The following is a 13436-nucleotide window of genomic DNA, read 5'->3' as shown; positions in this document are numbered from 1 at the left end:
CGAGGGTGGATTACTGCCAGGTAGCGGTGGTGTCGTGGAAAACGATGTTGTGGTCGGCGATGGCACTTGCGTGAATACCTGCGGCCTCCATCAGCATCAGCAACATAGCCAGTGTCATCGTTATCGTCAAGAATCGCCGCAGCTGCAACAACACCAGCAACAATACCAGCAGCGTCAGCAGGAGGAGCTGGAAGATCTGCTGTGCTTTCGTGGACCATCGGAACAGGAGATGGTGGTCCAAGAAATGGCACAGAGTTACACGCAGCTCCTCCACCCTGGTCAGGAGCCGCAGGAATTCATCTCGTTGGAGGAGCTTCAACCACGCATTCTTCAGGAACATCGCGTCCACGACAACCGCGGCCAGGTCGTCTCCACGATCTCATCGACAACCAGTCAGCTCTACCACCATCATCATCAACAGCAGCAGCAACGGAGTTACTATAACCTCTCGGCTGTTCAAGAGTAAGTGACCAAACAGAACAAACTATGCGTTGTTGTCTTGTTTAAATAACTGTTTGTACCCCTATCCACCGATCGTGTCTACGTTCTGTCCGATGCTCCAGTCGTTTGCAGAGGAATGACAAGCGTTTTGATTTTCTCCATTTTTGTTACCTTTTATCCTCGCGATGGAAGCCGGTCCTCGATGTTCCATTTTCGCTCTCGAACGAATTTATCACGGTATAGTAGAAGCACCTTGTGATCGATGGACGATGGAATATCGAAGTACCTTTTGCTAAATATCGATAGACACTCACGAATGATTCTTTATCACCGTTTCTTCTCTGTTCGTGGTCAAATATCGATGTTCAGTCGAGTTCGCTTTACCTATCGCTGTCTTGTTGCTCACGATTGCGACGGAATTGGTGCGTTGGTATCAAGGTCTCTAATCACCAGACGACGAGCTAATGGTAAAAAGTCTATGGAAATCGGTTTTAGGATTATGACGTAACTCCGTGTATCTACGGCATAATAATACGATTACTCGCGTTATTGGTTAGCCTTGAGTGATTCCTGATGCTCGCCGTTTCCATTGAACATCGCTGCTCTAGGACATGTAAGCTTCGATCCGCCTTTCTATGTAATTATCGCTACTCGCTTGGAAGAACTCGATTTTGCATGTTTCTTTTTTTCGTAAAACGCTAATAAACCGATTCGTGAGTTTGAACTAATACCTAGAATGCGATTCTCTGTTTTTATCTCGCTGACCAAACTGACCCAACGACCGTGCTCCTTATCGCTGATCAGAGCTGTGCAGAGGTTGTTTGGAATATCTGATGAACTGGCCCCTGCGAAATTGTTTCACCATGTTTTACATCGGTACTTTGTGCGTATTTTTAAAACTCGATTGTACGCAACAATGAGAGGATCAATGAGAACATTCGATGGTTTAACAGCACTGATTGCGCGAAATACGTGCGAACAATGGGATCTTGAAGGAGGAGTGTTCTTTTGTAGCTGACAGCCGAGATTAAACGCGCAGCGGACGGCGCCACTTTTCATAGAATACCATTCATGAATAATACTAAACATGAGACGGTGCTATCGCCGTTATCATTCAGAGACAGACGTTAACGACGTTCACTGTTACTCGTTGAACTCCGCCACTCTCGCAAGATCCGATTTCTTCGCTTACAGAAATTGAATGCTCCATCAGTCGAATTAATTAAACGCGTTCGGTTTTAACACGTGTCTATTTGCTTTGCCTTTCATTTCTCTTCCATCGGGATGATTTTATATATGCCTTGAATTTGAAACCTTTTACGTAGATATCTCATCTTAAGCTTTCTGTAAATCGGTAATTAAATTTATCCTGGAATTATTAAGAGATCTGACGTAGCTAGATTACATTAACAATTTATTATTTAATTTTTATTGACTCTGTAATTTTTGCTTTTCTTTATTTTTATGGACAAATTTTTGTAAATTAGTACTTCAATCTTTTCGTGAATCGTGAATTAAAATTGCTGGAAATTATCATTGCGATCGGTTAAATAAAGAAGCCGGTGTTAGTTGGGTGCAAGTTAGATTATAATATCAATATCGTTTTTATATTTTCCAATTCTCGTCGCTTGTATCGTTTCTTTCTTTTTTTGAAACTGTGTGATGTATTTGATGGACTGGGGAAATTTTATTATTGTGATATATTTGCTGAAGTTATTGTAGAATTGTTATTGCGATAAATTGATTAAAAGATCTGGTCTAGCTTGGTTACAGTGTCAATAAAATCGATTAAAGAGATAGACAAGGGAATTCTTAGTTAAGACTTGTTTCTATGATTTATTGTATTGCTACATCGTGGTAATTCAATAATTCCACTTGGGAACATAGTTGTTATTCTTTCAAACATGAGCAAAGCCACGGGCAAAAAGCTAGCCACGTTTCCCTGAGTAATTGTATAAACAAGTGAGATTGTTCTAGTTGTACGATATCTGAGTTAGGGAGTTAGAATTTAAGTTATTCGAGGAATGTAGCAATTTAGTTATCCGTTTATATAGAAACGGTATGAAATGTTTATAAATTTTATACAGAATGGTGCAAAAAATCTGATTGATCAAAAGAATTCATAGATAACGATCTACCAAAGACTGTAATTGAGTCTGCTACACGTAAAAGCGTGCAAAGTGTTGCTCATAAGTTAGGTATACATTATATAGTAGTTTCTCGTCACCTAAGTTATCTAGACTAGCCTAAGTTGTACCATACTTACAAGCGATAGAGAAAGACTTGGGCAAATGGGTTCTCTATGATGTAAGAGATATCCAAGAGCAATGGCAACTAGCAATGTGATCTATTTTTCTTGTGAACAATCAAAAAATTAATTTTTACACGAAACTCTAACTTCTGAAAATAAGACTATTATTTTTCCAGAACTTAGATCATCTATTACTCGAATATCGATTTATTTCCATTTTTCTTTAAATAGAAATATTAAAAAGATTTTGAGAACACTCTTTTATCCAAAAATCCTCGGTTTCTTAACACATTAGTGAGAGTGAACGAAAAATTTCGATAAAGCTCGATAAAAATTATTCTTAATAGCTTCTGAGGTACAACCTAACCCAATTACTAGACTCACTTTGTATACTGGCAAACAAAAATGAAATATCTCCTATATATATAATCTTTCATAATTAAATCGTACTGCAAGGAGTTATAAATGTTTAAATCTCGTTTTACCGTACCCAAAATTATAATATTCAATAAGACAACATATCGTATTATTTAACCCAACGAATAATACTCTGGTCAGTAAATTCCACTAAAACAGCAGACATAGAACGTTTCACCAACAACTCAGCCATTCCATCCGCAACGGCCCGACCTCTAAACAAGAAAAAGAGAAAAAAATAAACCGTTCGATCAATTTCGAAACAAGCGAAAGAACAATTTCTTATCATTTGACAGTCAATATAAATCGGTAAAAGGGAACATAAATCGGATCGATCAGGTGGGAGATACCTGCGTCAGGACTTGGAGATCGGCGAACCGGTGAGCTTTACCAAAGGCACGTACAGAGCAAATTAAACGAGCCTTTCCGCGCCACGAGATATCCAATGTTCTTTTAATAATTGCCGCTTGTACATACCCGCTTCCAAGTTTAGCGCAATTCTGCACAAGAGGGAACTTTAGGAACAGCAATGGCGCAATGAACGCGCGCTGCCCTCGAGGGTTCGCTTTCCACTCTTTCTCTGCTTCTTGCGCCGATTCCAGCGTGAACCAATTTATAGAACGTCGTTGCGCAACCTCAGATTTGATCATTGTCCCGAAGATCTATGAATCACTTGGCTTCTCGTTCATTCAGGTACCCTATGATTTTCGAATGTTTATCAGGTTGGCCAACAAGTATCTTAAAAATCTGTGCTTCATCTTGATTTCTGCAGTATATATCTTCTTTTTGGTGTGAAATAATGTTCCTTGAAATTATTTATTATAGATGAAGATGGTTAATATATTATTTGTCGGAAATTATGTGAGTAGGTCAGGAATCTGAAAGGAATTATTTTATTATCTATTTTGTGTTTTCTATAATATCTTTCTATTATTTTCTATTCTTTGATATTGAATCGTTAGTTTGGGTTTGTCGAGATTAATTATTTTTTAAAATTGTAGTATACTTTTGGCATGAAATTTTTATTGCTTCAAAAGGAAACATATATAATGTTTTTTTACGGTTAGTGGAATATTTATAGAATTTTTCTCGTTTCGAACGAAGTAGGTTCAATTTTATACCAAAAGTACCGACGATATTTTTTCACCAACAGATTAACATACGATATGCGCCAAGATAATGGCAAAAAGATGATTTTTAGTGTCTTTTAATTTTAGGTATACGTGAAAGTCTATCTTTCTTGATGTTAGAAGTCTTAACGGGGAGGGTTCCACAAACCCACATGAAAGGAAACAATACTCTATTGTAATATCGTGCTACATAAAACGTATGTATAATATATGGTTCATGATATATAACATGTCTAAAGATTATAAAACTTCATGCAACCTGTAATTTTTCGAAGAGAAATTAGAGAAAGTCTTGCTTGGGGATAATATATGAATCAGGATTAACGCTGAGCTTGTTGATAATTTACATCTACCAATTTCTAAAAAACTGATTCCTATATAAAAGCTATATTGCTTACAGTTAATTGCTGATAATAGCCAATCTAGCATGAGCAAGAAATTAATTTTTAGATAACAGCGGAAGAAAGTAATTTTCCACGTTTCGATTTTAAATGGAAACGAAAAGTTCTATCGCTTCAATTACCATAAACTTATGTGCCTAATATTTATAGACATGCATTATAGTAGTTGGATAGTTCTAGTGGTAATCCTGATTCGATTTTATTGTTCTTCGCGAGGGACGAAGACAATGTTTGCGTCCTGGCGTTTAATCTCTAGCGTCCTTCGGGACGCGTTTCACTTCTCACGATTAGTCATTGGAATGAACGATAATCGTATGGTATTAAAGCATGGATCAAATAGTACTGGCAAGGTTCAACCGCTGCTGAAAGGTAAATGGCACGGGTTGCTGATGAGAGCTGTCGCGTCTTCGATTCACTCTCTCGTGTTTCCTTCGTTTTGAGCTGTAATCGCACGTGATCGAGTGGAGATCGTGGAGATATGGAAATCGAAGTAAGAAATTGTGATTCTGTCCTGCACATATACGGAATATCTCTCAACGAGTGGAAATGCAGAATTCAGGATATAGTAGTCTCATTGTGAGTAGAAGTGTGAAATTAAGAGGACAGTGGTCTCGGATTGTGAATGAAATTACAAAACTAAGAAGGTAAAGATCTTACAATGATTTAAGTTATAGAGTTAAAAAGACAGTGGTCATATAATCAGTGAAATTATAGAATTAAAAAAGTAGTGGTCCAAAATAAGTAGAATTGCAGAATTAATAAAATAGTCACCTTACAATTGGTAGAATTATAGAATTGAGGAGATAGTGGGCTTATATTTAGTAGAATTGTCGAATTAAGAAGATAGTGATCTTACAATGAGTGGAATTGTAGAATTAGGAAAGTAATGGTTCAAAATGAGTATAATTGTAGAATTATGAGGTGTTAGGATGAGTAATATTACAGAATTAAAAATGTAGTGGCCCTATAATAAGTAGAATTATAGAATTAAAGTAACTATTCGTCTCATAATAAGTAAGATTATAGTATTAAAAAAGCAGTGGTCTTATAGTGGATATAAGTGCAAAATTAGGAAGGTAATGATCTCACGAAGAGTAGAATTCTAAAATTAAAAAGATAATTGTTCTATAATGAGTAGAAGTATAAAGTTAAGAAAACAGTGGAATGTTTAATAAAATAGTGCTCTTGCAATGAATAGAACTGAAAAATTAAAGAGGAATTCAATGAAAAAATTCAAGAAAAATGGAGTAATAGCCTTACTAACTTTTATTACCCACAAACTTAAATTCTAAAAGTTGTCATTGTTCCAAAAGTCGTTCAAAATTGCAGCGCGTTTTATTTTCCTTATTTATCGTTTCATGTTTCAAAACATTAATATAATTATACGTACTTATCCAGTTTTTACAACTATCTGAAATTAATAGGTTCGTGCTTTTCGTTCTGTGTATGTGAGTATTAATTAACTTTGCAAGTCTGTTAAGGACTCGATCAAGCTGTATGACGTAATTGTATTACATCGATTTATCGTTACATTTTATCGCTGATACAAGTATGAAAAGTGTATTTTAACTTTATTTTATAATTAATGTATTTAATCTTCCATATAATTAACTTTCTAAATTATATGTTTGCACCTAATTGAAGTCAGATCATGTACAAAAATATACAAAAAATCTGCAAAACGATTTATGTATATACACAGATTCGAATTTTAAAGATAAGAAATTATTAAATTGAAATTGAAAGATATGAAACTATTAAATTTACCAGACATTTTTTCATTGCACTTAGAATATTGTAAATAAAGTATTCAATATTAAGTCTATAGTACTCTTTTATTCAAATTTAGTCGATAAAATATCATCCAAAAATAAAGAAGAAAAAAGAAACAAAAATTCAGATGCATAAATTTTACTTTTAATTTAAACATGCAAACTTAAGATTAAAATATAAGGTACTGAGAGCAAAAATAATTTAATCGAGGTATAGAAACAAATTCTTAATTAAAGGATAATCAATGGTGAAAATAATAAATTCGTGGAATATCTTAGAGTACATCGATACTGTGGTAGAGTTTACGAGCAAGAAAAACACGAATGGAATACATACCTTCGTGTTACAGTCTTCCCGCAATCTTCGAGAGATTATGTAACACGGCTCGTACGTGCACATTTCCTAATCCGCGATGACGTACAATAGATATATACTCTGATTGAATATTCCGCCGATAGGAATTAGAGATTACGATAAATCGATATCGTAAGTGCAAAGCTAACTTCTTGGTGTGTATCTTGGTTTTTCTTCGCCTCTTTGCGACTAATATACTTTAACGTGTAATATAAGTTACTACAAGGTTGCGATATTTCTGCAGCCGCTTAATGGGTTTACTCGATGTAGAATAAGATGACGTCCTTAGGTTTTATTAAGTTTCATAACTTTGATAAAAACGTACAGAGAAGGAAATCCTAGTGCAAAATTATTGCGAAATGATACATTATAAAATATTATAATTATGAAATACTAATTTAGATATATTTTAATACGAATAATAATAATAAGATTATTGTCATACGTTAATTATATTAAATATTATAACTAGAATGTTAAATATAACGATAACGTAATTTATAATTTAATATTAGTAATTTATACGTATATGATATATTATAATTTTTTATATTTTAATTTCGTGCAAGTTATTCATTACCGAAATTGATATTTTTAATATTCGTGAAAAGTTTAGAATTATGAAAATTTGTATAGATATAGAAATTGCATAGAACAAGAATGCTCTTTTTAGTGAAACTACAGATTTTTTGTGTTAATATATAATATTTTAAAATTTAGACAAATTATTTACTAAAGCTCAAGTCAAGAACTTGTCAAAGTTTCATTTCTGTATAAATGTTCTTTTTTGCTGAAAATATGAAATTTGTATGTAAAGTTTATCAAAATATAGATACGTGTATTTTCACTGAAAGCATACTTAGAACGTAAAATAAATAGGTAAAAAGCTTTATTAAAATTTATACACACCATTTATATGTATCTATATGTAAATTATATTTCAATTACGTAACCTACACAACAAATGGAAATTTGTACTTTCGACAATAAGCAGTACCGTGTTTTTCTAAAATGACTTAAGTGAGAAATAAGCAAATCATTCATTTATTTATATATCTTTAAAATGCATTAACGTTAAGTCATAAAATACACACGTGGTGGCAAGTAAACATGGTCGACGTAATAAGATAAATCACTACATCGTTTAATTTATAAAATGTACATACATTTCAATACTTATATTAAGACGTGCTAACTACATTACAATTTTTATGCAGCAATTTATCTTCCACAAATTTTTATTCCTATTTCTAATTCCTCGACACAAAAATAATATATTTATCTCTTGATATGGATATAACCCAGGAAAATTACCTGGGTTATATTGCGATAAAATAATCATTATTACCAATTCAATAATTGCAACTAATATTCCTTATCAATATATTTAATATATTCTATATATTAAATATGAGCAGAAGCTTGGTATCGCCAAGTGTTTCATGAAAATAAAAAATTTCGAAATGTGTTAGTCAAGAATTTTGTTACTCAAAAAATTCTTCAATCAAAGTCTCATCGAAATGGAAGAAATTACTATTGATATCTGTATCATTATTTTTAAGTCGGTTAAATTTAATTTTCTCAATTTTCTTCTATTTAAATTTAATCTCCCTAATTTCCTTAAGCTTCTAATTTCTTCTAATCCTAGCATATTAATTTTAATATCGAATTAAATTAATGCTATAGTTAAAACAAGATTCTGCATAGACACGAGCGATAAAGAGACACTAAACTTTAATAACAGTTAGAATATTAATATTATCGCAATGGACAATGAAAATAGTCATGCGAGTACAAACCCGTTGTTATTACCGCAGCAGTCGTAAATTTGAAAAATGAATTAAAGCATTTTTTCCTCAAGCGAAAAAATATGTTTAGTCGCGAGGACGTAGAACCTCAGGAAGCATCGCGTGCAACTTTTGTCGTCGTGCAAAAGCGGATAGTGTGATACCAGAAACGTCGCGTGTACTGACGTATCTATGAATAAATAGAATTACGCTAATCGTGTAGGTTACATCATAATATACGGAACTACTCATACGCTGCCGGCGTAGATACGTGGCCGACCTTCGTCACGTCTTTTTCCGCGACTACGTCGGAAAGAATTGTCACCAAGCTGTTCACGAAATTGTCTTTTGCTTCGTTAGAAATGTAATCAGAAATGATAAATAACGAGTCTCGTGCTCTCCCAAGTACGATGGTTACCTTATCGAAATATTTATAAGGATAATTTACGTTGCAAATTTATTTATGCGTAAAGCAAGGATTCTCTGAATGTCATTTTTACCATTCAATCTGTCTCTTAAATACCGAAGTAAAAATTGTGAATCATTTAACAAGAAAGTTTGCAAAAAGGATTGCAGAGAGGAAATCGAGAAGTCAGTGCTGCAAATTAAAATTTTTAATATGGAAGACTTTAGCGTTCTTAATTTTGGCTATTCTAAAAATTTGTAGAATTATATTTGTAGAATTAATATTAATTATATTAGGAGTACTTCTCCTAATGGCTGTCAAAGAATGCTGATTTCTACGGCTCTAGTTATCATTGCAATTGAACAATTTTCAAATATCTGTGAAAAATAGCGACATAAACGTCGCGAATGATGGCATTACTTGCACTAATTTTGCGATATCGAGTAAATTATGTAATACATGCCTACCATATTGCATGACGCGACGCGGCAATTTCAAACCGTCATCGCGTCTCTTATTAAGTAATTCGATACCATCGCAATTATCCTAACCACCGCGAAACATAAATTTTGTATTAACGACAATCTTTCGAAAAATGTTCCAACGACCACTCGCGTGTTCGCCGTTTAAGCGTGCATTGGGAAACTTTGAGGTTTCGTATCGCGGAGAAAAAGCGAGTGCTCGGTGAAGCATGAATGAAACAGTATAAGGAAATGCGTTGATATTGCAAGTAAAAAAATGCGAATCGGGGAACAAGTATACGTTACCGGGGCAAGATCAGTAATTGCTGACAGGTTTGATACGTTCGATTCTTTCATCGCTGTGAAAGATCCCAAGGCTCGATTGCCACCATCTACTTGTAATAACGATCGCTCTCCAACAAATTTTAGGTAATTCCAATGCACTGCTCTGAACTGGAAATCAATATACACACGTGCACATGCGTTATAACATTTTTATTTGTCGGGTGGAATGCTACGTATAATTCTGCTACGCTAAATAATTCTATTGCTTTTATCCTCGATAATTTCTTCATTTAAAAAGTTTCTTTTTGTTTATTGTTTGCTATATAGTAATATAATTTCCGTAATGTAATATACTAACATAATAGGAATTAAAAAATTGTAGTGTTATAATTAAATAATACTATTCAAAACTTACAGAATTTTAATATTGTATAAAACATGAAATTAAAAATGTACTACTTGTTACGTTATTCTCTGACTCACGTTCCTCTTAAGTCTCTTAATATTGACAAAGCTTGTACACGATTCTGCTTAAATATTTGCGCTGCAATATGAAATAGTTTTCGAGTTTTCTTCATAAGTGTAAATAAACATTGTTAATATAATTTTCAATAGAGATTGAAATGTTCTAATTATTAATATATTTTTTATTTATTTATTAACATATCCTTGCTTAAATTTTCTAATTGCTATTTAAAAGTAAATTTTTGGAATACTTTCTTTAAATATTATCAAAATAATGTAATTTTGCTCTCTACTTTTTGCTTATATTTATCTTCTTCGATCGACGCTAAAAGGATTAATACTCTTTCATAAAGGCTTTATAATTTAAAACTTTTATAATATTTTTATGGAAATATTCTTAAAAGATTATATTCTTAAATATTCTTAAATAATTTTCATTCTTATCTTTTACCTTTAAATATATGATAAATTCTTGCTTTTTATACACGCACAATGGGATTTACATACAATAAAAGAATGGATGGAAAATCGTTTAAAGAAATCGTAATCGTAATGGTTGAAATTGTAATTAAAAGATAGAATAGTTATCACGAATGACACTTGTGTGGTAATTATTTACCCGTGTCGTTTCTCTGTTACTCAGGCTGAAACCTTTTATCAACAACGTTTTCCAGAACTGCTTGTTTCGTGCCAATTAATTTTGCGATATTGTCGCAATTGTGTCGAATGTACGTAGCGCGAATTTCAAGGTCAAAAATTGCATTTCTTTTTTTTGCATTGGAGCCGTACATGAGCAAGAAAACGCCACGAATATAATTTCAAGAAAACCGTATTTTTATTAGATTATTTAAAACAATATGTATACTACTTTACTAATATTTAAATACAACAAGAAGAGCAAGCTGGTAACTCGATATCTTAATTTATTAAAATTTTCCTTGTTTGCTTTTGTATATGCGTATATCATTTAAAGCAATCAGACGCTTTTGCATTCTATAGATAAGCTTAATAAATTAACATTGAATGCTAATAAATAATAACAGGTATATCCAAATATCGGTACATATTTAATTCGAAGTTTCAAATGCATTAAGCAACAAAAGTTGGATATATCTATCAATACATCCACAAATAATAATAATTACTTGTATATATGCATACATCGGTAAATAATTAGCATGAGTTTTTAATACTTTGTAAGATAAATAGATACATCGTTATATCTGCAAATATTAAGAAATAATAGTGTATCAACATAACAATAAACAATCAGCATGGGGTTTCACGTGTGAAATTAAAAAAATAGTATATCAATAAATAAAAACAGATATGTCAGTACATCGATAAATAATATTAAATATACTTACATATTAATAAATAATAATAGGTATATGTCAATGTATCAATAAATTTCATCAGATATATTGACAAATATTAATAGAAATATGAATATTTTAATAAGTGTTTGACAGTAGTTTCCAATAGCATTGTAGCGACCTCACCTAAGCAAGCGATCATTTATTTCGAACAACAAGTTCTGTATGCTCTTGTCAACCGAGTGAGACCTAACACGAAAAAAGCATATGTAAGAAGCGAAAAACCAGTTTGTATTATCGCCTGTCAATGCAAAAGCTGCATTAATCAAACAATTCAAATACGTTCTCCGTGTCTAGATTCCTTCTATATTGTAGTCGACTGGTCGTTTGCATCTGGTTTATCTTCGTGGAAATATTCACACTGTTGCTTATCTTTTATTCCAACTGACCAAGAAAGAAACAACTATCTCGCAAGTCGTAGTGTAACTGGCCTTTTCAATTAAAAATCTACTCGAGATACGCAATACTTTATCTCACAGGAGAAGAGAAATTAGAAATGTCGTAAATCATGCATTGCTTTTTGTAACGAATATATCAATTCTCTTGAAATATTTCAAAATACCTGTTTTACAATCTTTTTGTATTATTTGTAAATTCAGTATCTTATAATTTATAATCAAATAATATTAAATTCTAATGTAATTTATCACAGGTGTTTTTGAATTTATTAATTCTTGCTTATTTTCATTTTGGTCAGAAAAATAACCGATTTTACTACTGATCTAGTATAATAGATTCAGTATACGCGATTATTCGTTTGCTTTACTAGTAAGCATTGCATATTTATTATAAATTTAATTCTTAATTAATAAAACACACGCACTACTTAAAAATGTGAAATTAATTTAAAAATATTCTTATAAACATCATTTTATCGTACACATTGGAATGAAGTGTTATGTCTACTGTGGTTCGATTTTTACATACGGAGAGTTGAGGAAAAGTAAGGAAAGGTCATAGTAATGAGGTCGTCAATTTCGATAACACTTTTTTTAGTAGATCTGAGAGGAAAATAAGTAAACTCGGATTGAATCATTCGATGAAATGCATAAGATTAAAACCCCAAGAAATGAAGTAGTAATTTCCAATATGCCACATCATCGCAGTAAACATTTCCTTATAATAGTAACACAAAGTATACCTTTTAACCTCTACTAAAATTAAAAACCGATTAAAATATCCATTACAATGGCTCAGAAAATTTTCCTCCACTTTGCAATTTTAATTTATTCAAACGAAACGATCAATGGAAACGCGAAAATGAGTAAAAGATTTACCTTCTGACATAATCACCACGCAAGGATTTCTTGAACCACGCTCCAGTAGATTTTCTAACCAGAATTTTTTATTAAAGAATTCCTTTGAAATGTAGCGTTTGAATACTTTTATTAGCCACTGAATATACCAAAAAATCCGAATTTTGAGGAAATAGAGTAACGAAAGCAATAATATCGAATGCAACATATGTAATAACAAATTTAAAGATATTCTGCTTATAACACCTCAATGGTATTTCTCGAGGCATTTAAACACTTGCTATTATAAGAATTCCTCGAGTAACTTCGACTAACTTCGATTAACTTCAAATTTCTAAATTATAAATATATCAGGTCGCAAGTCCAATGTCGACCACATTGGACAAATACCTCCCTTTGCGAGAGGTATTAGCCTTATCAGTAACGAACATGCGATTTACCTATTTTTCCAGAAGTTCGTGTTCCACGGTTTACTTCGGCGACATAGGTACGGGATCGGGGGTGGGAGAAGTAACCGCCGCCTCGGCGGGGGGTGGCGAAGGTCTCAGCCTGACTCCAACCCCCGCCAGCAACAGCAACAACACAACCACCGCCACCCCCAGCACCACCGGCGTTACCACCATTACCATTACC

At 32.8% G+C, this 13436-nt stretch overlaps 1 long non-coding RNA gene across 1 annotated transcript in view; it reads left to right on the top strand.

Moving 5' to 3' along the window:
- The window catches only part of LOC108552399 (uncharacterized), a 45217-nt gene extending 31890 nt beyond the window's left edge, over positions 1–13327 (top strand). Inside the window, exon 3 of the long non-coding RNA XR_001890551.1 lies at positions 13256–13327. This is a non-coding gene — a long non-coding RNA (uncharacterized LOC108552399). The remainder of the gene's footprint in view (positions 1–13255) is intronic.
- Positions 13328–13436: the final 109 nt, after the last annotated feature.

This window comes from Eufriesea mexicana, unplaced genomic scaffold (assembly GCF_001483705.2).
Source record: "Eufriesea mexicana isolate 0111107269 unplaced genomic scaffold, ASM148370v2 scaffold6382, whole genome shotgun sequence".
Taxonomy (NCBI): domain Eukaryota; kingdom Metazoa; phylum Arthropoda; class Insecta; order Hymenoptera; family Apidae; genus Eufriesea; species Eufriesea mexicana.
Note: the sequence above shows the minus strand (reverse complement) of the source record. Positions and strands in the feature narration are given on the sequence as shown.